The sequence below is a fragment of the Argiope bruennichi genome, chromosome 7 (genome assembly GCF_947563725.1).
Source record: "Argiope bruennichi chromosome 7, qqArgBrue1.1, whole genome shotgun sequence".
Classification (NCBI taxonomy): domain Eukaryota; kingdom Metazoa; phylum Arthropoda; class Arachnida; order Araneae; family Araneidae; genus Argiope; species Argiope bruennichi.
In genome coordinates, this window is record NC_079157.1 from 104,271,410 (window position 1) to 104,287,281 (window position 15,872).

Genomic DNA, 15,872 nt, shown 5'->3' on the forward strand with positions numbered 1-15,872 from the left:
GTCTGATTACAAATTTTGCGGTTCGAGTACTCTTGGGATGGGGATATATGTGGAAAAAAAATAGAAAAAGTAATTTACATGAGCCTTCTTAAAAAAGTTACCTGCCGCCCGAACAGGGACTCGAACCCTGGACCGTTAGGTTAAAAGCCTAACGCTATACCGACTGAGCTATCCGGGCTCGGTGACCGCTTGATTACGAATTTTGCGGTTTCGAGTACTCTTGGGATAGGGATATATGTGGGAAAAAAATAGAAAAAGTAATTTACATGAGCCTTCTTTAAAAAGTGACCTGCCGCCCGATTAGGGACTCGAACCCTGGACCGTCAGGTTAAAAGCCTAACGCTCTACCGACTGAGCTATCCGAACTCGCGGACCGTCTGATTACAAATTTTGCGGTTCGAGTACTCTTGGGATGGGGATATATGTGGAAAAAAAATAGAAAAAGTAATTTACATGAACCTTCTTTAAAAAGTGACCTGCCGCCCGAACAGGGACTCGAACCCTGGACCGTTAGGTTAAAAGCCTAACGCTCTACCGACTGAGCTATCCGGGCTCGGTGACCTTTTGATTACAAATTTTGCGGTTTCGAGTACTCTTGGGATAGGGATATATGTGGAAAAAAAATAGAAAATGTAATTTTCATGAGCCTTCTTTAAAAAGTGACCTGCCGCCCGAACAGGGACTCGAACCCTGGACCGTTAGGTTAAAAGCCTAACGCTATACCGACTGATCTATCCGGGCTCGGTGACCTTTTGATTACAAATTTTGCGGTTTCGAGTACTCTTGGGATAGGGATATATGTGGAAAAAAAATAGAAAAAGTAATTTACATGAGCCTTCTTAAAAAAGTGACCTGCCGCCCGAACAGGGACTCGAACCCTGGACCGTTAGGTTAAAAGACTAACGCTCTACCGAGTGAGCTATCCGGGCTCGGTGGCCTTTTGATTACAAATTTTGCGGTTTCGAGTACTCTTGGGATAGGGATATATGTAGAAAAAAAATAGAAAATGCAATTTACATGAGCCTTCTTTAAAAAGTGACCTGCCGCCCGAACAGGGACTCGAACCCTGGACCGTTAGGTTAAAAGCCTAACGCTCTACCGACTGAGCTATCCGGGCTCGGTGACCTTTTGATTACAAATTTTGCGGTTTCGAGTACTCTTGGGATAGGGATATATGTGGAAAAAAAATAGAAAATGTAATTTTCATGAGCCGTCTTTAGAAAGTGACCTGCCGCCCGAACAGGGACTCGGACCCTGGACCGTTAGGTCAAAAGCCTAACGCTCTACCGACTGAGCTATCCGGGCTCGGTGACCTTTTCATTACAAATTTTACGGTTTCAAATACTCTTGGGATAGGGATATATGTGGAAAAAAATAGAAAAAGTAATTTACATGAGCCTTCTTAAAAAAGTGACCTGCCGCCCGAAAGGGGACCCGAACCCTGGACCGTTAGGTTAAAAGCCTAACGCTCTACCGACTGAGCTATCCGGGCTCGGTGACCTTTTGATTACAAATTTTGCGGTTTCGAGTACTCTTGGGATAGGGATATATGTGGAAAAAAAATAAAAAAAGTAATTTACATGAGCCTTCTTTAAAAAGTGACCTGCCGCCCGAACAGGGACTCGAACCCTGGACCGTTAGGTTGAAAGCCTAACGCTCTACCTACTGAACTATCCGTGCTCGGTGACCTCTTGATTACAAATTTTACGGTTTCGAGTACTCTTGGGATAGGGATATATGTGGGAAAAAAATAGAAAAAGTAATTTACATGAGCCTTTTTAAAAAAGTGACCTGCCGCCCGAACAGGGACTCGAACCCTGGACTGTTAGGTTAAAAGCCTAACGCTCTACCGACTGAGCTATCCGGGCTCGTTGATCACTTGATTACAAATTTTGCGGTTTCGAGTACTCTTGGGATAGGGATATATGTGGAAAAAAAATAGAAAAAGTAATTTACATGAACCTTCTTTAAAAAGTGACCTGCCGCCCGAACAGGGACTCGAACCCTGGACCGTTAGGTTAAAAGCCTAACGCTCTACCGACTGAGCTATCCGGGCTTGGTGACCTTTTGATTAGAAATTTTGCGGTTTCGAGTACTCTGGGGATAGGGATATATGTGGGAAAAAAATAGAAAAAGTAATTTACATGAGCCTTCTTAAAAAAGTGACCTGCCACCCGAACAGGGACTCGAACCCTGGACAGTTAGGTTAAAAGCCTAACGCTGTAGCGACTGAGCTATCCGGGCTCGGTGACCGCTTGATTACAAATTTTGCGGTTTCGAGTACTCTTGGGATAGGGATATATGTGGAAAAAAAATAGAAAAAGTAATTTACATGAGTCTTCTTTAAAAAGTGACCTGCCGCCCGATTAGGGACTCGAACCCTGGACCGTTAGGTTAAAAGCCTAACGCTCTACCGACTGAGCTATCCGAACTCGCGGACCGTCTGATTACAAATTTTGCGGTTTCGAGTACTCTTGGGATAGGGATATATGTGGAAAAAAAATAGAAAAAGTAATTTACATGAGCCTTCTTAAAAAAGTGACCTGCCGCCCGAACAGGGACTCGAACCCTGGACCGTTAGGTTAAAAGACTAACGCTCTACCGACTGAGCTATCCGGGCTCGGTGGCCTTTTGATTACAAATTTTGCGGTTTCGAGTACTCTTGGGATAGGGATATATGTGGAAAAAAAATAGAAAAAGTAATTTACATGAACCTTCTTTAAAAAGTGACCTGCCGCCCGAACAGGGACTCGAACCCTGGACCGTTAGGTTAAAAGCCTAACGCTCTACCGACTGAGCTATCCGGGCTCGGTGACCTTTTGATTACAAATTTTGCGGTTTCGAGTACTCTTGGGATAGGTATATATGTGGTAAAAAAATAGAAAATGTAATTTACATGAGCCTTCTTTAAAAAGTGACCTGCCACCCGAACAGGGACTCGAACCCTGGACAGTTAGGTTAACAGCCTAACGCTCTACCGACTGAGCTATCCGGGCTCGGTGACCTTTTGATTACAAATTTTGCGGTTTCGAGTACTCTTGGGAAAGGGATATATGTAGAAAAAAAATAGAAAATGCAATTTACATGAGCCTTCTTTAAAAAGTGACCTGCCGCCCGAACCGGGACTCGAACCCTGGACCGTTAGGTTAAAAGCCTAACGCTCTACCGACTGAGCTATCCGGGCTCGGTGACCTTTTGATTACAAATTTTGCGGTTTCGAGTACTCTTGGGATAGGGATATATGTGGAAAAAAAATAGAAAATGTAATTTTCATGAGCCTTCTTTAAAAAGTGACCTGCCACCCGAACAGGGACTCGGACCCTGGACCGTTAGGTTAAAAGCCTAACGCTCTACCGACTGAGCTATCCGGGCTCGGTGACCTTTTGATTACAAATTTTGCGGTTTCGAGTACTCTTGGGATAGGGATGTATGTGGAAAAAAAATAGAAAAAGTAATTTACATGAGCCTTCTTTAAAAAGTTACCTGCCGCCCGAAAGGAACTCGAACCCTGGACCGTTAGGTTGAAAGCCTAACGCTCTACCGACTGATTTATCCGTGCTCGGTGACCTCTTGATTACAAATTTTACGGTTTCGAGTACTCTTGGGATAGGGATATATGTGGAAAAAAAATAGAAAAAGTAATTTACATGAGCCTTCTTAAAAAAGTGACCTGCCGCCCGAACAGGGACTCGAACCCTGGACCGTTAGGTTAAAAGCCTAACGCTCTACCGACTGAGCTATCCGGGCTCGGTGACCTTTTGATTACAAATTTTGCGGTTTCGAGTACTCTTGGGATAGGGATATATGTGGAAAAAAAATAGAAAAAGTAATTTACATGAGCCTTCTTAAAAAAGTGACCTGCCGCCCGAACAGGGACTCGAACCCTGGACAGTTAGGTTAAAAGCCTAACGCTCTACCGACTGAGCTATCCGGGCTCGGTGACCTTTTGATTACAAATTTTGCGGTTTCGAGTACTCTTGGGATAGGGATATATGTGGAAAAAAAATAAAAAAAGTAATTTACATGAGCCTTCTTTAAAAAGTGACCTGCCGCCCGAACAGGGACTCGAACCCTGGACCGTTAGGTTGAAAGCCTAACGCTCTACCTACTGAACTATCCGCGCTCGGTGACCTCTTGATTACAAATTTTACGGTTTCGAGTACTCTTGGGATAGGGATATATGTGGGAAAAAAATAGAAAAAGTAATTTACATGAGCCTTCTTAAAAAAGTGACCTGCCGCCCGAACAGGGACTCGAACCCTGGACTGTTAGGTTAAAAGCCTAACGCTCTACCGACTGAGCTATCCGGGCTCGTTGATCACTTGATTACAAATTTTGCGGTTTCGAGTACTCTTGGGATAGGGATATATGTGGAAAAAAAATAGAAAAAGTAATTTACATGAACCTTCTTTAAAAAGTGACCTGCCGCCCGAACAGGGACTCGAACCCTGGACCGGTAGGTTAAAAGCCTAACGCTCTACCGACTGAGCTATCCGGGCTTGGTGACCGTTTGATTAGAAATTTTGCGGTTTCGAGTACTCTGGGGATAGGGATATATGTGGAAAAAAAATAGAAAAAGTAATTTACATGAGCCTTCTTAAAAAAGTGACCTGCCACCCGAACAGGGACTCGAACCCTGGACAGTTAGGTTAAAAGCCTAACGCTGTAGCGACTGAGCTATCCGGGCTCGGTGACCGCTTGATTACAAATTTTGCGGTTTCGAGTACTCTTGGGATAGGGATATATGTGGAAAAAAAATAGAAAAAGTAATTTACATGAGTCTTCTTTAAAAAAGGACCTGCCGCCCGATTAGGGACTCGAACCCTGGACCGTTAGGTTAAAAGCCTAACGCTCTACCGACTGAGCTATCCGAACTCGCGGACCGTCTGATTACAAATTTTGCGGTTTCGAGTACTCTTGGGATAGGGATATATGTGGAAAAAAAATAGAAAAAGTAATTTACATGAGCCTTCTTAAAAAAGTGACCTGCCGCCCGAACAGGGACTCGAACCCTGGACCGTTAGGTTAAAAGACTAACGCTCTACCGACTGAGCTATCCGGGCTCGGTGGCCTTTTGATTACAAATTTTGCGGTTTCGAGTACTCTTGGGATAGGGATATATGTGGAAAAAAAATAGAAAAAGTAATTTACATGAACCTTCTTTAAAAAGTGACCTGCCGCCCGAACAGGGACTCGAACCCTGGACCGTTAGGTTAAAAGCCTAACGCTCTACCGACTGAGCTATCCGGGCTCGGTGACCTTTTGATTACAAATTTTGCGGTTTCGAGTACTCTTGGGATAGGTATATATGTGGTAAAAAAATAGAAAATGTAATTTACATGAGCCTTCTTTAAAAAGTGACCTGCCACCCGAACAGGGACTCGAACCCTGGACAGTTAGGTTAAAAGCCTAACGCTCTACCGACTGAGCTATCCGGGCTCGGTGACCTTTTGATTACAAATTTTGCGGTTTCGAGTACTCTTGGGAAAGGGATATATGTAGAAAAAAAATAGAAAATGCAATTTACATGAGCCTTCTTTAAAAAGTGACCTGCCGCCCGAACCGGGACTCGAACCCTGGACCGTTAGGTTAAAAGCCTAACGCTCTACCGACTGAGCTATCCGGGCTCGGTGACCTTTTGATTACAAATTTTGCGGTTTCGAGTACTCTTGGGATAGGGATATATGTGGAAAAAAAATAGAAAATGTAATTTTCATGAGCCTTCTTTAAAAAGTGACCTGCCACCCGAACAGGGACTCGGACCCTGGACCGTTAGGTTAAAAGCCTAACGCTCTACCGACTGAGCTATCCGGGCTCGGTGACCTTTTGATTACAAATTTTACGGTTTCGAGTTCTCTTGGGATAGGGATGTAAGTGGAAAAAAATAGAAAAAGTAATTTACATGAGCCTTCTTAAAAAAGTGACCTGCCGCCCGAACAGGGACTCGAACCCTGGACCGTTAGGTCAAAAGCCTAACGCTCTACCGACTGAGCTATCCGGGCTCGGTGACCTTTTGATTACAAATTTTACGGTTTCGAGTACTCTTGGGATAGGGATATATGTGGAAAAAAAATAGAAAAAAGTAATTTACATGAGCCTTCTTAAAAAAGTGACCTGCCGCCCGAACAGGGACTCGAACCCTGGACCGTTAGGTTAAAAGCCTAACGCTCTACCGACTGAGCTATCCGGGCTCGGTGACCTTTTGATTACAAATTTTGCGGTTTCGAGTACTCTTGGGATAGGGATGTATGTGGAAAAAAAATAGAAAAAGTAATTTACATGAGCCTTCTTTAAAAAGTGACCTGCCGCCCGAAAGGAACTCGAACCCTGGACCGTTAGGTTGAAAGCCTAACGCTCTACCGACTGATTTATCCGTGCTCGGTGACCTCTTGATTACAAATTTTACGGTTTCGAGTACTCTTGGGATAGGGATATATGTGGAAAAAAAATAGAAAAAGTAATTTACATGAGCCTTCTTAAAAAAGTGACCTGCCGCCCGAACAGGGACTCGAACCCTGGACCGTTAGGTTAAAAGCCTAACGCTCTACCGACTGAGCTATCCGGGCTCGGTGACCTTTTGATTACAAATTTTGCGGTTTCGAGTACTCTTGGGATAGGGATATATGTGGAAAAAAAATAGAAAAAGTAATTTACATGAGCCTTCTTAAAAAAGTGACCTGCCGCCCGAACAGGGACTCGAACCCTGGACAGTTAGGTTAAAAGCCTAACGCTCTACCGACTGAGCTATCCGGGCTCGGTGACCTCTTGATTACAAATTTTACGGTTTCGTGTACTCTTGGGATAGGGATATATGTTAAAAAAAAATAGAAAAAGTAATTTACATGAGCCTTCTTAAAAAAGTGAAATGCCGCCCGAACAGGGACTCGAACCCTGGACCGTTAGGTTAAAAGCCTAACGCTCTACCGACTGAGCTATCCGGGCTCCGTGACCTTTTGATTACAAATTTTTCGGTTTCGTGTACTCTTGGGATAGGGATATATGTGGAAAAAAAATAGAAAAAGTAATTTACATGAGCCTTCTTAAAAAAATGACCTGCCGCCCGAACAGGGACTCGAACCCTGGACCGTTAGGTTAAAAGCCTAACGCTCTACCGACTGAGCTATCCGGGCTCGGTGGCCTTTTGATTACAAATTTTGCGGTTTCGAGTACTCTTGGGATAGGGATATATGTGGAAAAAAAATAGAAAAAGTAATTTACATGAGCCTTCTTTAAAAAGTGACCTGCCGCCCGAACAGGGACTCGAACCCTGGACCGTTAGGTTAAAAGCTTTACGCTCTACCGACTGAGCTATCCGGGATCGGTGACCTTTTGATTACAAATTTTGCGGTTTCGAGTACTCTTGGGATAGGGATATATGTGGAAAAAAAATAGAAAAAGTAATTTACATGAACCTTCTTTAAAAAGTGACCTGCCGCCCGAACAGGGACTCGAACCCTGGACCGTTAGGTTAAAAGCCTAACGCTCTACCGACTGAGCTATCCGGGCTCGGTGACCTGTTGATTACAAATTTTGCGGTTTCGAGTACTCTTGGGATAGGGATATATGTGGAAAAAAAATAGAAAAAGTAATTTACATGAGCCTTCTTAAAAAAGTGACCTGCCGCCCGAACAGGGACTCGAACCCTGGACCGTTAGGTTAAAAGCCTAACGCTCTACCGACTGAGCTATCCGGGCTCGGTGACCTCTTGATTACAAATTTTACGGTTTCGAGTACTCTTGGGATAGGGATATATGTGGAAAAAAAATAGAAAAAGTAATTTACATGAGCCTTCTTAAAAAAGTGAAATGCCGCCCGAACAGGGACTCGAACCCTGGACCGTTAGGTTAAAAGCCTAACGCTCTACCGACTGAGCTATCCGGGCTCGGTGACCTTTTGATTACAAATTTTGCGGTTTCGAGTACTCTTGGGATAGGGATATATGTGGAAAAAAAATAGAAAATGTAATTTTCATGAGCCTTCTTTAAAAAGTGGCCTGCCGCCCGAACAGGGACTCCGACCCTGGACCGTTAGGTTAAAAGCCTAACGCTCTACCGACTGAGCTATCCGGGCTCGGGGACCTTTTGATTACAAATTTTACGGTTTCGAGTACTCTTGGGATAGGGATATAAGTGGAAAAAAATAGAAAAAGTAATTTACATAAGCCTTCTTAAAAAAGTGACCTGCCGCCCGAACAGAGACTCGAACCCTGGACCGTTAGGTCAAAAGCCTAACGCTCTACCGACTGAGCTATCCGGACTCGGTGACCTTTTGATTACAAATTTTGCGGTTTCGAGTACTCTTTGGATAGGGATATATGTGGAAAAAAAATAGGAAAAGTAATTTACATGAGCCTTCTTAAAAAAGTGACCTGCCGCCCGAACAGGGACTCGAACCCTGGACCGTTAGGTTAAAAGCCTAACGCTCTACCGACTGAGCTATCCGGGCTCGGTGACCTCTTGATTACAAATTTTACGGTTTCGAGTACTCTTGGGATAGGGATATATGTGGAAAAAAAATAGAAAAAGTAATTTACATGAGCCTTCTTAAAAAAGTGACCTGCCGCCCGAACAGGGACTCGAACCCTGGACCGTTAGGTTAAAAGCCTAACGCTCTACCGACTGAGCTATCCGGGCTCGGTGACCTCTTGATTACACATTTTACGGTTTCGAGTACTCTTGGGATAGGGATATATGTTAAAAAAAATAGAAAAAGTAATTTACATGAGCCTTCTTAAAAAAGTGAAATGCCGCCCGAACAGGGACTCGAACCCTGGACCGTTACGTTAAAAGCCTAACGCTCTACCGACTGAGCTATCCGGGCTCCGTGACCTTTTGATTACAAATTTTTCGGTTTCGTGTACTCTTGGGATAGGGATATATGTGGAAAAAAAATAGAAAAAGTAATTTACATGAGCCTTCTTAAAAAAGTGACCTGCCGCCCGAACAGGGACTCGAACCCTGGACCGTTAGGTTAAAAGCCTAACGCTCTACCGACTGAGCTATCCGGGCTCGGTGGCCTTTTGATTACAAATTTTGCGGTTTCGAGTACTCTTGGGATAGGGATATATGTGGAAAAAAAATAGAAAAAGTAATTTACATGAGCCTTCTTTAAAAAGGGACCTGCCGCCCGAACAGGGACTCGAACCCTGGACCGTTAGGTTAAAAGCTTTACGCTCTACCGACTGAGCTATCCGGGATCGGTGACCTTTTGATTACAAATTTTGCGGTTTCGAGTACTCTTGGGATAGGGATATATGTGGAAAAAAAATAGAAAAAGTAATTTACATGAACCTTCTTTAAAAAGTGATCTGCCGCCCGAACAGGGACTCGAACCCTGGACCGTTAGGTTAAAAGCCTAACGCTCTACCGACTGAGCTATCCGGGCTGGTGACCTGTTGATTACAAATTTTGCGGTTTCGAGTACTCTTGGGATAGGGATATATGTGGAAAAAAAATAGAAAAAGTAATTTACATGAGCCTTCTTAAAAAAGTGACCTGCCGCCCGAACAGGGACTCGAACCCTGGACCGTTAGGTTAAAAGCCTAACGCTCTACCGACTGAGCTATCCGGGCTCGGTGACCTCTTGATTACAAATTTTACGGTTTCGAGTACTCTTGGGATAGGGATATATGTGGAAAAAAAATAGAAAAAGTAATTTACATGAGCCTTCTTAAAAAAGTGAAATGCCGCCCGAACAGGGACTCGAACCCTGGACCGTTAGGTTAAAAGCCTAACGCTCTACCGACTGAGCTATCCGGGCTCGGGGACCTTTTGATTACAAATTTTACGGTTTCGAGTACTCTTGGGATAGGGATATAAGTGGAAAAAAATAGAAAAAGTAATTTACAAGAGCCTTCTTAAAAAAGTGACCTGCCGCCCGAACAGAGACTCGAACCCTGGACCGTTAGGTCAAAAGCCTAACGCTCTACCGACTGAGCTATCCGGACTCGGTGACCTTTTGATTACAAATTTTGCGGTTTCGAGTACTCTTGGGATAGGGATATATGTGGAAAAAAAATAGGAAAAGTAATTTACATGAGCCTTCTTAAAAAAGTGACCTGCCGCCCGAACAGGGACTCGAACCCTGGACCGTTAGGTTAAAAGCCTAACGCTCTACCGACTGAGCTATCCGGGCTCGGTGACCTCTTGATTACAAATTTTACGGTTTCGAGTACTCTTGGGATAGGGATATATGTGGAAAAAAAATAGAAAAAGTAATTTACATGAGCCTTCTTAAAAAAGTGAAATGCCGCCCGAACAGGGACTCGAACCCTGGACCGTTAGGTTAAATGCCTACCGCTCTACCGACTGAGCTATCCGGGCTCGGTGACCTTTTGATTACAAATTTTGCGGTTTCGAGTACTCTTGGGATAGGGATATATGTGGAAAAAAAATAGAAAATGTAATTTTCATGAGCCTTCTTTAAAAAGTGAAATGCCGCCCGAACAGGGACTCGGACCCTGGACCGTTAGATTAAAAGCCTAACGCTCTACCGACTGAGCTATCCGGGCTCGGTGACCTTTTGATTACAAATTTTACGGTTTCGAGTACTCTTGGGATAGGGATATAAGTGGAAAAAAATAGAAAAAGTAATTTACATGAGCTTTCTTAAAAAAGTGACCTGCCGCCCGAACAGGGACTCGAACCCTGGACCGTTAGGTCAAAAGCCTAACGCTCTACCGACTGAGCTATCCGGGATGGGTGACCTTTTGATTACAAATTTTACGGTTTCGAGTACTCTTGGGATAGGGGTATATGTGGAAAAAAATAGAAAAAGTAATTTACATGAGCCTTCTTAAAAATGTGACCTGCCGCCCGAACAGGGACTCGAACCCTGGACCGTTAGGTTAAAAGCCTAACGCTCTACCGACTGAGCTATCCGGGCTCGGTGACCTTTTGATTACAAATTTTGCGGTTTCGAGTACTCTTGGGATAGGGATATATGTGGAAAAAAATAGAAAAAGTAATTTACATGAGCCTTCTTTAAAAAGTGACCTGCCGGCCGAAAGAAACTCGAACCCTGGACCGTTAGGTTGAAAGCCTAACGCTCTACCGACTGAACTATCCGTGCTCGGTGACCTCTTGATTACAAATTTTACGGTTTCGAGTACTCTTGGGATAGGGATATATGTGGAAAAAAAATAGAAAAAGTAATTTACATGAGCCTTCTTAAAAAAGTGACCTGCCGCCCGAACAGGGACTCGAACCCTGGACCGTTAGGTTAAAAGCCTAACGCTATACCGACTGAGCTATCCGGGCTCGGTGACCTTTTGATTTTAAATTTTGCGGTTTCGAGTACTCTTGGGATAGGGATATATGTGGAAAAAAAATAGAAAAAGTAATTTACATGAGCCTTCTTAAAGAAGTGACCTGCCGCCCGAACAGGGACTCGAACCCTGGACCGTTAGGTTAAAAGCCTAACGCTCTACCGACTGAGCTATCCCGGCTCGGTGACCTCTTGATTACAAATTTTACGGTTTCGAGTACTCTTGGGATAGGGATATATGTGGAAAAAAAATAGAAAAAGTAATTTACATGAGCCTTCTTAAAAAAGTGAAATGCCGCCCGAACAGGGACTCGAACCCTGGACCGTTAGGTTAAAAGTCTAACGCTCTACCGACTGAGCTATCCGGGCTCGGTGACCTTTTGATTACAAATTTTGCGGTTTCGTGTACTCTTGGGATAGGGATATATGTGGAAAAAAAATAGAAAAAGTAATTTACATGAGCCTTCTTAAAAAAGTGACCTGCCGCCCGAACAGGGACTCGAACCCTGGACCGTTAGGTTAAAAGCCTAACGCTCTACCGACTGAGCTATCCGGGCTCGGTGGCCTTTTGATTACAAATTTTGCGGTTTCGAGTACTCTTGGGATAGGGATATATGTGGAAAAAAAATAGAAAAAGTAATTTACATGAGCCTTCTTTAAAAAGTGACCTGCCGCCCGAACAGGGACTCGAACCCTGGACCGTTAGGTTAAAAGCTTTACGCTCTACCGACTGAGCTATCCGGGATCGGTGACCTTTTGATTACAAATTTTGCGGTTTCGAGTACCCTTGGGATAGAGATATATGTGGAAAAAAAATAGAAAAAGTAATTTACATGAGCCTTCTTAAAAAAGTGAAATGCCGCCCGAACAGGGACTCGAACCCTGGACCGTTAGGTTAAAAGTCTAACGCTCTACCGACTGAGCTATCCGGGCTCGGTGACCTTTTGATTACAAATTTTGCGGTTTCGTGTACTCTTGGGATAGGGATATATGTGGAAAAAAAAATAGAAAAAGTAATTTACATGAGCCTTCTTAAAAAAGTGACCTGCCGCCCGAACAGGGACTCGAACCCTGGACCGTTAGGTTAAAAGCCTAACGCTCTACCGACTGAGCTATCCGGGCTCGGTGGCCTTTTGATTACAAATTTTGCGGTTTCGAGTACTCTTGGGATAGGGATATATGTGGAAAAAAAATAGAAAAAGTAATTTACATGAGCCTTCTTTAAAAAGTGACCTGCCGCCCGAACAGGGACTCGAACCCTGGACCGTTAGGTTAAAAGCTTTACGCTCTACCGACTGAGCTATCCGGGATCGGTGACCTTTTGATTACAAATTTTGCGGTTTCGAGTACCCTTGGGATAGGGATATATGTGGAAAAAAAATAGAAAAAGTAATTTACATGAACCTTCTTTAAAAAGTGACCTGCCGCCCGAACAGGGACTCGAACCCTGGACCGTTAGGTTAAAAGCCTAACGCTCTACCGACTGAGCTATCCGGGCTCGGTGACCTTTTGATTACAAATTTTGCGGTTTCGAGTACTCTTGGGATAGGGATATATGTGGAAAAAAAATAGAAAAAGTAATTTACATGAGCCTTCTTAAAAAAGTGACCTGCCGCCCGAACAGGGACTCGAACCCTGGACCGTTAGGTTAAAAGCCTAACGCTCTACCGACTGAGCTATCCCGGCTCGGTGACCTCTTGATTACAAATTTTACGGTTTCGAGTACTCTTGGGATAGGGATATATGTGGAAAAAAATAGAAAAAGTAATTTACATGAGCCTTCTTAAAAAAGTGAAATGCCGCCCGAACAGGGACTCGAACCCTGGACCGTTAGGTTAAAAGCCTAACGCTCTACCGACTGAGCTATCCGGGCTCGGTGGCCTTTTGATTACAAATTTTGCGGTTTCGAGTACTCTTGGGATAGGGATATATGTGGAAAAAAAATAGAAAAAGTAATTTACATGAGCCTTCTTTAAAAAGTGACCTGCCGCCCGAACAGGGACTCGAACCCTGGACCGTTAGGTTAAAAGCTTTACGCTCTACCGACTGAGCTATCCGGGATCGGTGACCTTTTGATTACAAATTTTGCGGTTTCGAGTACCCTTGGGATAGGGATATATGTGGAAAAAAAATAGAAAAAGTAATTTACATGAACCTTCTTTAAAAAGTGACCTGCCGCCCGAACAGGGACTCGAACCCTGGACCGTTAGGTTAAAAGCCTAACGCTCTACCGACTGAGCTATCCGGGCTCGGTGACCTTTTGATTACAAATTTTGCGGTTTCGAGTACTCTTGGGATAGGGATATATGTGGGAAAAAAATAGAAAAAGTAATTTACATGAGCCTTCTTAAAGAAGTGACCTGCCGCCCGAACAGGGACTCGAACCCTGGACCGTTAGGTTAAAAGCCTAACGCTCTACCGACTGAGCTATCCGGGCTCGGTGACCTCTTGATTACAAATTTTACGGTTTCGAGTACTCTTGGGATAGGGATATATGTGGGAAAAAAATAGAAAAAGTAATTTACATGAGCCTTCTTAAAAAAGTGAAATGCCGCCCGAACAGGGACTCGAACCCTGGACCGCTAGGTTAAAAGCCTAACGCTCTACCGACTGAGCTATCCGGGCTCGGTGGCCTTTTGATTACAAATTTTGCGGTTTCGAGTACTCTTGGAATAGGGATATATGTGGAAAAAAAATAGAAAAAGTAATTTACATGAGCCTTCTTAAAAAAGTGAATTGCCGCCCGAACAGGGACTCGAACCCTGGACCGTTAGGTTAAAAGCCTAACGCTCAACCGACTGAGCTATCCGGGCTCGGTGACCTTTTGATTACAAATTTTGCGGTTTCGAGTACTCTTGGGATAGGGATATATGTGGAAAAAAATAGAAAAAGTAGTTTACATGAGCCTTCTTAAAAAAGTGACCTGCCGCCCGAACAGGGACTCGAACCCTGGACCGTTAGGTTAAAAGCCTAACGCTCTACCGACTGAGCTATCCGGGCTCGGTGGCCTTTTGATTACAAATTTTGCGGTTTCGAGTACTCTTGGAATAGGGATATATGTGGAAAAAAAATAGAAAAAGTAATTTACATGAGCCTTCTTTAAAAAGTGACCTGCCGCCCGAACAGGGACTCGAACCCTGGACCGTTAGGTTAAAAGCCTAACGCTCTACCGACTGAGCTATCCGGGCTCGGTGGCCTTTTGATTACAAATTTTGCGGTTTCGAGTACTCTTGGGATAGGGATATATGTGGAAAAAAAATAGAAAAAGTAATTTACATGAGCCTTCTTTTAAAAAGTGACCTGCCGCCCGAACAGGGACTCGAACCCTGGACCGTTAGGTTAAAAGCTTTACGCTCTACCGACTGAGCTATCCGGGATCGGTGACCTTTTGATTACAAATTTTGCGGTTTCGAGTACTCTTGGGATAGGGATATATGTGGAAAAAAAATAGAAAAAGTAATTTACATGAGCCTTCTTAAAAAAGTGACCTGCCGCCCGAACAGGGACTCGAACCCTGGACCGTTAGGTTAAAAGCTTTACGCTCTACCGACTGAGCTATCCGGGCTCGGTGACCTTTTGATTACAAATTTTGCGGTTTCGAGTACTCTTGGGATAGGGATATATGTGGAAAAAAAATAGAAAAAGTAATTTACATGAGCCTTCTTAAAAAAGTGACCTGCCGCCCGAACAGGGACTCGAACCCTGGACCGTTAGATTAAGAGACTAACGCTCTACCGACTGAGCTATCCGGGCTCGGTGGCCTTTTGATTACAAATTTTGCGGTTTCGAGTACTCTTGGGATAGGGATATATGTAGAAAAAAAATAGAAAATGCAATTTACATGAGCCTTCTTTAAAAAGTGACCTGCCGCCCGAACAGGGTCTCGAACCCTGGACCGTTAGGTTAAAAGCCTAACGCTATACCGACTGAGCTATCCGGGCTCGGTGACCTTTCGATTACAAATTTTGCGGTTTCGAGTACTCTTGGGATAGGGATATATGTGGAAAAAAAATAGAAAAAGTAATTTACATGAGCCTTCTTAAAAAAGTGACCTGCCGCCCGAACAGGGACTCGAACCCTGGACCGTTAGGTTAAAAGCCTAACGCTCTACCGACTGAGCTATCCGGGCTCGGTGACCTCTTGATTACAAATTTTACGGTTTCGAGTACTCTTGGGATAGGGATATATGTGGAAAAAAATTAGAAAAAGTAATTTACATGAGCCTTCTTAAAAAAGTGAAATGCCGCCCGAACAGGGACTCGAACCCTGGACCGTTAGGTTAAAAGCCTAACGCTCTACCGACTGAGCTATCCGGGCTCGGTGGCCTTTTGATTACAAATTTTGCGGTTTCGAGTACTCTTGGGATAGGGATATATGTGGAAAAAAAATAGAAAAAGTAATTTACATGAGCCTTCTTAAAAAAGTGAATTGCCGCCCGAACAGGGACTCGAACCCTGGACCGTTAGGTTAAAAGCCTAACGCTCAACCGACTGAGCTATCCGGGCTCGGTGACCTTTTGATTACAAATTTTGCGGTTTCGAGTACTCTTGGGATAGGGATATATGTGGAAAAAAATAGAAAAAGTAATTTACATGAGCCTTCTTAAA

General features: G+C 43.7%; 55 non-coding genes across 55 annotated transcripts; all 55 read right to left on the bottom strand.

The window, feature by feature from the left end:
• Positions 1-105: 105 nt before the first annotated feature.
• Positions 106-178, bottom strand: Trnak-uuu (transfer RNA lysine (anticodon UUU)). Its single transcript has one exon. It is a non-coding gene; the product is annotated as a tRNA-Lys (tRNA).
• Positions 179-480: 302 nt separating this feature from the next.
• On the bottom strand, positions 481-553 carry Trnak-uuu (transfer RNA lysine (anticodon UUU)). The gene has a single exon. It is a non-coding gene; the product is annotated as a tRNA-Lys (tRNA).
• Positions 554-1,044: 491 nt separating this feature from the next.
• Positions 1,045-1,117, bottom strand: Trnak-uuu (transfer RNA lysine (anticodon UUU)). Its single transcript has one exon. It is a non-coding gene; the product is annotated as a tRNA-Lys (tRNA).
• A 115-nt stretch (positions 1,118-1,232) lies between these two features.
• Positions 1,233-1,305, bottom strand: Trnak-uuu (transfer RNA lysine (anticodon UUU)). Its single transcript has one exon. It is a non-coding gene; the product is annotated as a tRNA-Lys (tRNA).
• A 302-nt stretch (positions 1,306-1,607) lies between these two features.
• On the bottom strand, positions 1,608-1,680 carry Trnae-uuc (transfer RNA glutamic acid (anticodon UUC)). The gene has a single exon. It is a non-coding gene; the product is annotated as a tRNA-Glu (tRNA).
• A 115-nt stretch (positions 1,681-1,795) lies between these two features.
• On the bottom strand, positions 1,796-1,868 carry Trnak-uuu (transfer RNA lysine (anticodon UUU)). Its single transcript has one exon. It is a non-coding gene; the product is annotated as a tRNA-Lys (tRNA).
• A 115-nt stretch (positions 1,869-1,983) lies between these two features.
• Trnak-uuu (transfer RNA lysine (anticodon UUU)) lies at positions 1,984-2,056 on the bottom strand. Its single transcript has one exon. It is a non-coding gene; the product is annotated as a tRNA-Lys (tRNA).
• A 679-nt stretch (positions 2,057-2,735) lies between these two features.
• Positions 2,736-2,808, bottom strand: Trnak-uuu (transfer RNA lysine (anticodon UUU)). The gene has a single exon. It is a non-coding gene; the product is annotated as a tRNA-Lys (tRNA).
• Positions 2,809-2,923: 115 nt separating this feature from the next.
• Trnan-guu (transfer RNA asparagine (anticodon GUU)) lies at positions 2,924-2,996 on the bottom strand. Its single transcript has one exon. It is a non-coding gene; the product is annotated as a tRNA-Asn (tRNA).
• A 115-nt stretch (positions 2,997-3,111) lies between these two features.
• Trnak-uuu (transfer RNA lysine (anticodon UUU)) lies at positions 3,112-3,184 on the bottom strand. Its single transcript has one exon. It is a non-coding gene; the product is annotated as a tRNA-Lys (tRNA).
• Positions 3,185-3,674: 490 nt separating this feature from the next.
• Trnak-uuu (transfer RNA lysine (anticodon UUU)) lies at positions 3,675-3,747 on the bottom strand. Its single transcript has one exon. It is a non-coding gene; the product is annotated as a tRNA-Lys (tRNA).
• Positions 3,748-3,862: 115 nt separating this feature from the next.
• Trnak-uuu (transfer RNA lysine (anticodon UUU)) lies at positions 3,863-3,935 on the bottom strand. The gene has a single exon. It is a non-coding gene; the product is annotated as a tRNA-Lys (tRNA).
• A 115-nt stretch (positions 3,936-4,050) lies between these two features.
• On the bottom strand, positions 4,051-4,123 carry Trnae-uuc (transfer RNA glutamic acid (anticodon UUC)). Its single transcript has one exon. It is a non-coding gene; the product is annotated as a tRNA-Glu (tRNA).
• Positions 4,124-4,238: 115 nt separating this feature from the next.
• On the bottom strand, positions 4,239-4,311 carry Trnak-uuu (transfer RNA lysine (anticodon UUU)). Its single transcript has one exon. It is a non-coding gene; the product is annotated as a tRNA-Lys (tRNA).
• Positions 4,312-4,426: 115 nt separating this feature from the next.
• On the bottom strand, positions 4,427-4,499 carry Trnak-uuu (transfer RNA lysine (anticodon UUU)). The gene has a single exon. It is a non-coding gene; the product is annotated as a tRNA-Lys (tRNA).
• A 679-nt stretch (positions 4,500-5,178) lies between these two features.
• Positions 5,179-5,251, bottom strand: Trnak-uuu (transfer RNA lysine (anticodon UUU)). The gene has a single exon. It is a non-coding gene; the product is annotated as a tRNA-Lys (tRNA).
• A 115-nt stretch (positions 5,252-5,366) lies between these two features.
• Positions 5,367-5,439, bottom strand: Trnak-uuu (transfer RNA lysine (anticodon UUU)). Its single transcript has one exon. It is a non-coding gene; the product is annotated as a tRNA-Lys (tRNA).
• A 115-nt stretch (positions 5,440-5,554) lies between these two features.
• Positions 5,555-5,627, bottom strand: Trnak-uuu (transfer RNA lysine (anticodon UUU)). The gene has a single exon. It is a non-coding gene; the product is annotated as a tRNA-Lys (tRNA).
• Positions 5,628-5,929: 302 nt separating this feature from the next.
• On the bottom strand, positions 5,930-6,002 carry Trnak-uuu (transfer RNA lysine (anticodon UUU)). The gene has a single exon. It is a non-coding gene; the product is annotated as a tRNA-Lys (tRNA).
• Positions 6,003-6,118: 116 nt separating this feature from the next.
• On the bottom strand, positions 6,119-6,191 carry Trnak-uuu (transfer RNA lysine (anticodon UUU)). The gene has a single exon. It is a non-coding gene; the product is annotated as a tRNA-Lys (tRNA).
• Positions 6,192-6,493: 302 nt separating this feature from the next.
• On the bottom strand, positions 6,494-6,566 carry Trnak-uuu (transfer RNA lysine (anticodon UUU)). The gene has a single exon. It is a non-coding gene; the product is annotated as a tRNA-Lys (tRNA).
• Positions 6,567-6,681: 115 nt separating this feature from the next.
• Trnak-uuu (transfer RNA lysine (anticodon UUU)) lies at positions 6,682-6,754 on the bottom strand. Its single transcript has one exon. It is a non-coding gene; the product is annotated as a tRNA-Lys (tRNA).
• A 115-nt stretch (positions 6,755-6,869) lies between these two features.
• On the bottom strand, positions 6,870-6,942 carry Trnak-uuu (transfer RNA lysine (anticodon UUU)). Its single transcript has one exon. It is a non-coding gene; the product is annotated as a tRNA-Lys (tRNA).
• A 115-nt stretch (positions 6,943-7,057) lies between these two features.
• Trnak-uuu (transfer RNA lysine (anticodon UUU)) lies at positions 7,058-7,130 on the bottom strand. Its single transcript has one exon. It is a non-coding gene; the product is annotated as a tRNA-Lys (tRNA).
• A 303-nt stretch (positions 7,131-7,433) lies between these two features.
• Positions 7,434-7,506, bottom strand: Trnak-uuu (transfer RNA lysine (anticodon UUU)). The gene has a single exon. It is a non-coding gene; the product is annotated as a tRNA-Lys (tRNA).
• A 115-nt stretch (positions 7,507-7,621) lies between these two features.
• On the bottom strand, positions 7,622-7,694 carry Trnak-uuu (transfer RNA lysine (anticodon UUU)). The gene has a single exon. It is a non-coding gene; the product is annotated as a tRNA-Lys (tRNA).
• Positions 7,695-7,809: 115 nt separating this feature from the next.
• Trnak-uuu (transfer RNA lysine (anticodon UUU)) lies at positions 7,810-7,882 on the bottom strand. The gene has a single exon. It is a non-coding gene; the product is annotated as a tRNA-Lys (tRNA).
• Positions 7,883-8,372: 490 nt separating this feature from the next.
• Trnak-uuu (transfer RNA lysine (anticodon UUU)) lies at positions 8,373-8,445 on the bottom strand. The gene has a single exon. It is a non-coding gene; the product is annotated as a tRNA-Lys (tRNA).
• Positions 8,446-8,560: 115 nt separating this feature from the next.
• Trnak-uuu (transfer RNA lysine (anticodon UUU)) lies at positions 8,561-8,633 on the bottom strand. The gene has a single exon. It is a non-coding gene; the product is annotated as a tRNA-Lys (tRNA).
• Positions 8,634-8,747: 114 nt separating this feature from the next.
• Positions 8,748-8,820, bottom strand: Trnak-uuu (transfer RNA lysine (anticodon UUU)). The gene has a single exon. It is a non-coding gene; the product is annotated as a tRNA-Lys (tRNA).
• Positions 8,821-8,935: 115 nt separating this feature from the next.
• On the bottom strand, positions 8,936-9,008 carry Trnak-uuu (transfer RNA lysine (anticodon UUU)). Its single transcript has one exon. It is a non-coding gene; the product is annotated as a tRNA-Lys (tRNA).
• Positions 9,009-9,311: 303 nt separating this feature from the next.
• On the bottom strand, positions 9,312-9,384 carry Trnak-uuu (transfer RNA lysine (anticodon UUU)). The gene has a single exon. It is a non-coding gene; the product is annotated as a tRNA-Lys (tRNA).
• Positions 9,385-9,498: 114 nt separating this feature from the next.
• Positions 9,499-9,571, bottom strand: Trnak-uuu (transfer RNA lysine (anticodon UUU)). The gene has a single exon. It is a non-coding gene; the product is annotated as a tRNA-Lys (tRNA).
• Positions 9,572-9,686: 115 nt separating this feature from the next.
• Trnak-uuu (transfer RNA lysine (anticodon UUU)) lies at positions 9,687-9,759 on the bottom strand. The gene has a single exon. It is a non-coding gene; the product is annotated as a tRNA-Lys (tRNA).
• Positions 9,760-10,061: 302 nt separating this feature from the next.
• Positions 10,062-10,134, bottom strand: Trnak-uuu (transfer RNA lysine (anticodon UUU)). The gene has a single exon. It is a non-coding gene; the product is annotated as a tRNA-Lys (tRNA).
• Positions 10,135-10,811: 677 nt separating this feature from the next.
• Positions 10,812-10,884, bottom strand: Trnak-uuu (transfer RNA lysine (anticodon UUU)). Its single transcript has one exon. It is a non-coding gene; the product is annotated as a tRNA-Lys (tRNA).
• Positions 10,885-11,185: 301 nt separating this feature from the next.
• Trnak-uuu (transfer RNA lysine (anticodon UUU)) lies at positions 11,186-11,258 on the bottom strand. Its single transcript has one exon. It is a non-coding gene; the product is annotated as a tRNA-Lys (tRNA).
• Positions 11,259-11,373: 115 nt separating this feature from the next.
• Positions 11,374-11,446, bottom strand: Trnak-uuu (transfer RNA lysine (anticodon UUU)). The gene has a single exon. It is a non-coding gene; the product is annotated as a tRNA-Lys (tRNA).
• Positions 11,447-11,561: 115 nt separating this feature from the next.
• On the bottom strand, positions 11,562-11,634 carry Trnak-uuu (transfer RNA lysine (anticodon UUU)). Its single transcript has one exon. It is a non-coding gene; the product is annotated as a tRNA-Lys (tRNA).
• A 115-nt stretch (positions 11,635-11,749) lies between these two features.
• On the bottom strand, positions 11,750-11,822 carry Trnak-uuu (transfer RNA lysine (anticodon UUU)). The gene has a single exon. It is a non-coding gene; the product is annotated as a tRNA-Lys (tRNA).
• Positions 11,823-12,125: 303 nt separating this feature from the next.
• On the bottom strand, positions 12,126-12,198 carry Trnak-uuu (transfer RNA lysine (anticodon UUU)). The gene has a single exon. It is a non-coding gene; the product is annotated as a tRNA-Lys (tRNA).
• Positions 12,199-12,314: 116 nt separating this feature from the next.
• On the bottom strand, positions 12,315-12,387 carry Trnak-uuu (transfer RNA lysine (anticodon UUU)). Its single transcript has one exon. It is a non-coding gene; the product is annotated as a tRNA-Lys (tRNA).
• Positions 12,388-12,690: 303 nt separating this feature from the next.
• Positions 12,691-12,763, bottom strand: Trnak-uuu (transfer RNA lysine (anticodon UUU)). Its single transcript has one exon. It is a non-coding gene; the product is annotated as a tRNA-Lys (tRNA).
• A 115-nt stretch (positions 12,764-12,878) lies between these two features.
• On the bottom strand, positions 12,879-12,951 carry Trnak-uuu (transfer RNA lysine (anticodon UUU)). The gene has a single exon. It is a non-coding gene; the product is annotated as a tRNA-Lys (tRNA).
• A 114-nt stretch (positions 12,952-13,065) lies between these two features.
• On the bottom strand, positions 13,066-13,138 carry Trnak-uuu (transfer RNA lysine (anticodon UUU)). Its single transcript has one exon. It is a non-coding gene; the product is annotated as a tRNA-Lys (tRNA).
• Positions 13,139-13,441: 303 nt separating this feature from the next.
• Trnak-uuu (transfer RNA lysine (anticodon UUU)) lies at positions 13,442-13,514 on the bottom strand. Its single transcript has one exon. It is a non-coding gene; the product is annotated as a tRNA-Lys (tRNA).
• A 115-nt stretch (positions 13,515-13,629) lies between these two features.
• Positions 13,630-13,702, bottom strand: Trnak-uuu (transfer RNA lysine (anticodon UUU)). The gene has a single exon. It is a non-coding gene; the product is annotated as a tRNA-Lys (tRNA).
• Positions 13,703-13,817: 115 nt separating this feature from the next.
• Positions 13,818-13,890, bottom strand: Trnak-uuu (transfer RNA lysine (anticodon UUU)). The gene has a single exon. It is a non-coding gene; the product is annotated as a tRNA-Lys (tRNA).
• Positions 13,891-14,005: 115 nt separating this feature from the next.
• Trnak-uuu (transfer RNA lysine (anticodon UUU)) lies at positions 14,006-14,078 on the bottom strand. The gene has a single exon. It is a non-coding gene; the product is annotated as a tRNA-Lys (tRNA).
• A 114-nt stretch (positions 14,079-14,192) lies between these two features.
• Positions 14,193-14,265, bottom strand: Trnak-uuu (transfer RNA lysine (anticodon UUU)). The gene has a single exon. It is a non-coding gene; the product is annotated as a tRNA-Lys (tRNA).
• A 115-nt stretch (positions 14,266-14,380) lies between these two features.
• Trnak-uuu (transfer RNA lysine (anticodon UUU)) lies at positions 14,381-14,453 on the bottom strand. Its single transcript has one exon. It is a non-coding gene; the product is annotated as a tRNA-Lys (tRNA).
• A 492-nt stretch (positions 14,454-14,945) lies between these two features.
• Trnak-cuu (transfer RNA lysine (anticodon CUU)) lies at positions 14,946-15,018 on the bottom strand. Its single transcript has one exon. It is a non-coding gene; the product is annotated as a tRNA-Lys (tRNA).
• Positions 15,019-15,321: 303 nt separating this feature from the next.
• On the bottom strand, positions 15,322-15,394 carry Trnak-uuu (transfer RNA lysine (anticodon UUU)). Its single transcript has one exon. It is a non-coding gene; the product is annotated as a tRNA-Lys (tRNA).
• Positions 15,395-15,509: 115 nt separating this feature from the next.
• Trnak-uuu (transfer RNA lysine (anticodon UUU)) lies at positions 15,510-15,582 on the bottom strand. Its single transcript has one exon. It is a non-coding gene; the product is annotated as a tRNA-Lys (tRNA).
• Positions 15,583-15,697: 115 nt separating this feature from the next.
• Trnak-uuu (transfer RNA lysine (anticodon UUU)) lies at positions 15,698-15,770 on the bottom strand. Its single transcript has one exon. It is a non-coding gene; the product is annotated as a tRNA-Lys (tRNA).
• Between the last annotated feature and the right edge of the window lie 102 nt (positions 15,771-15,872).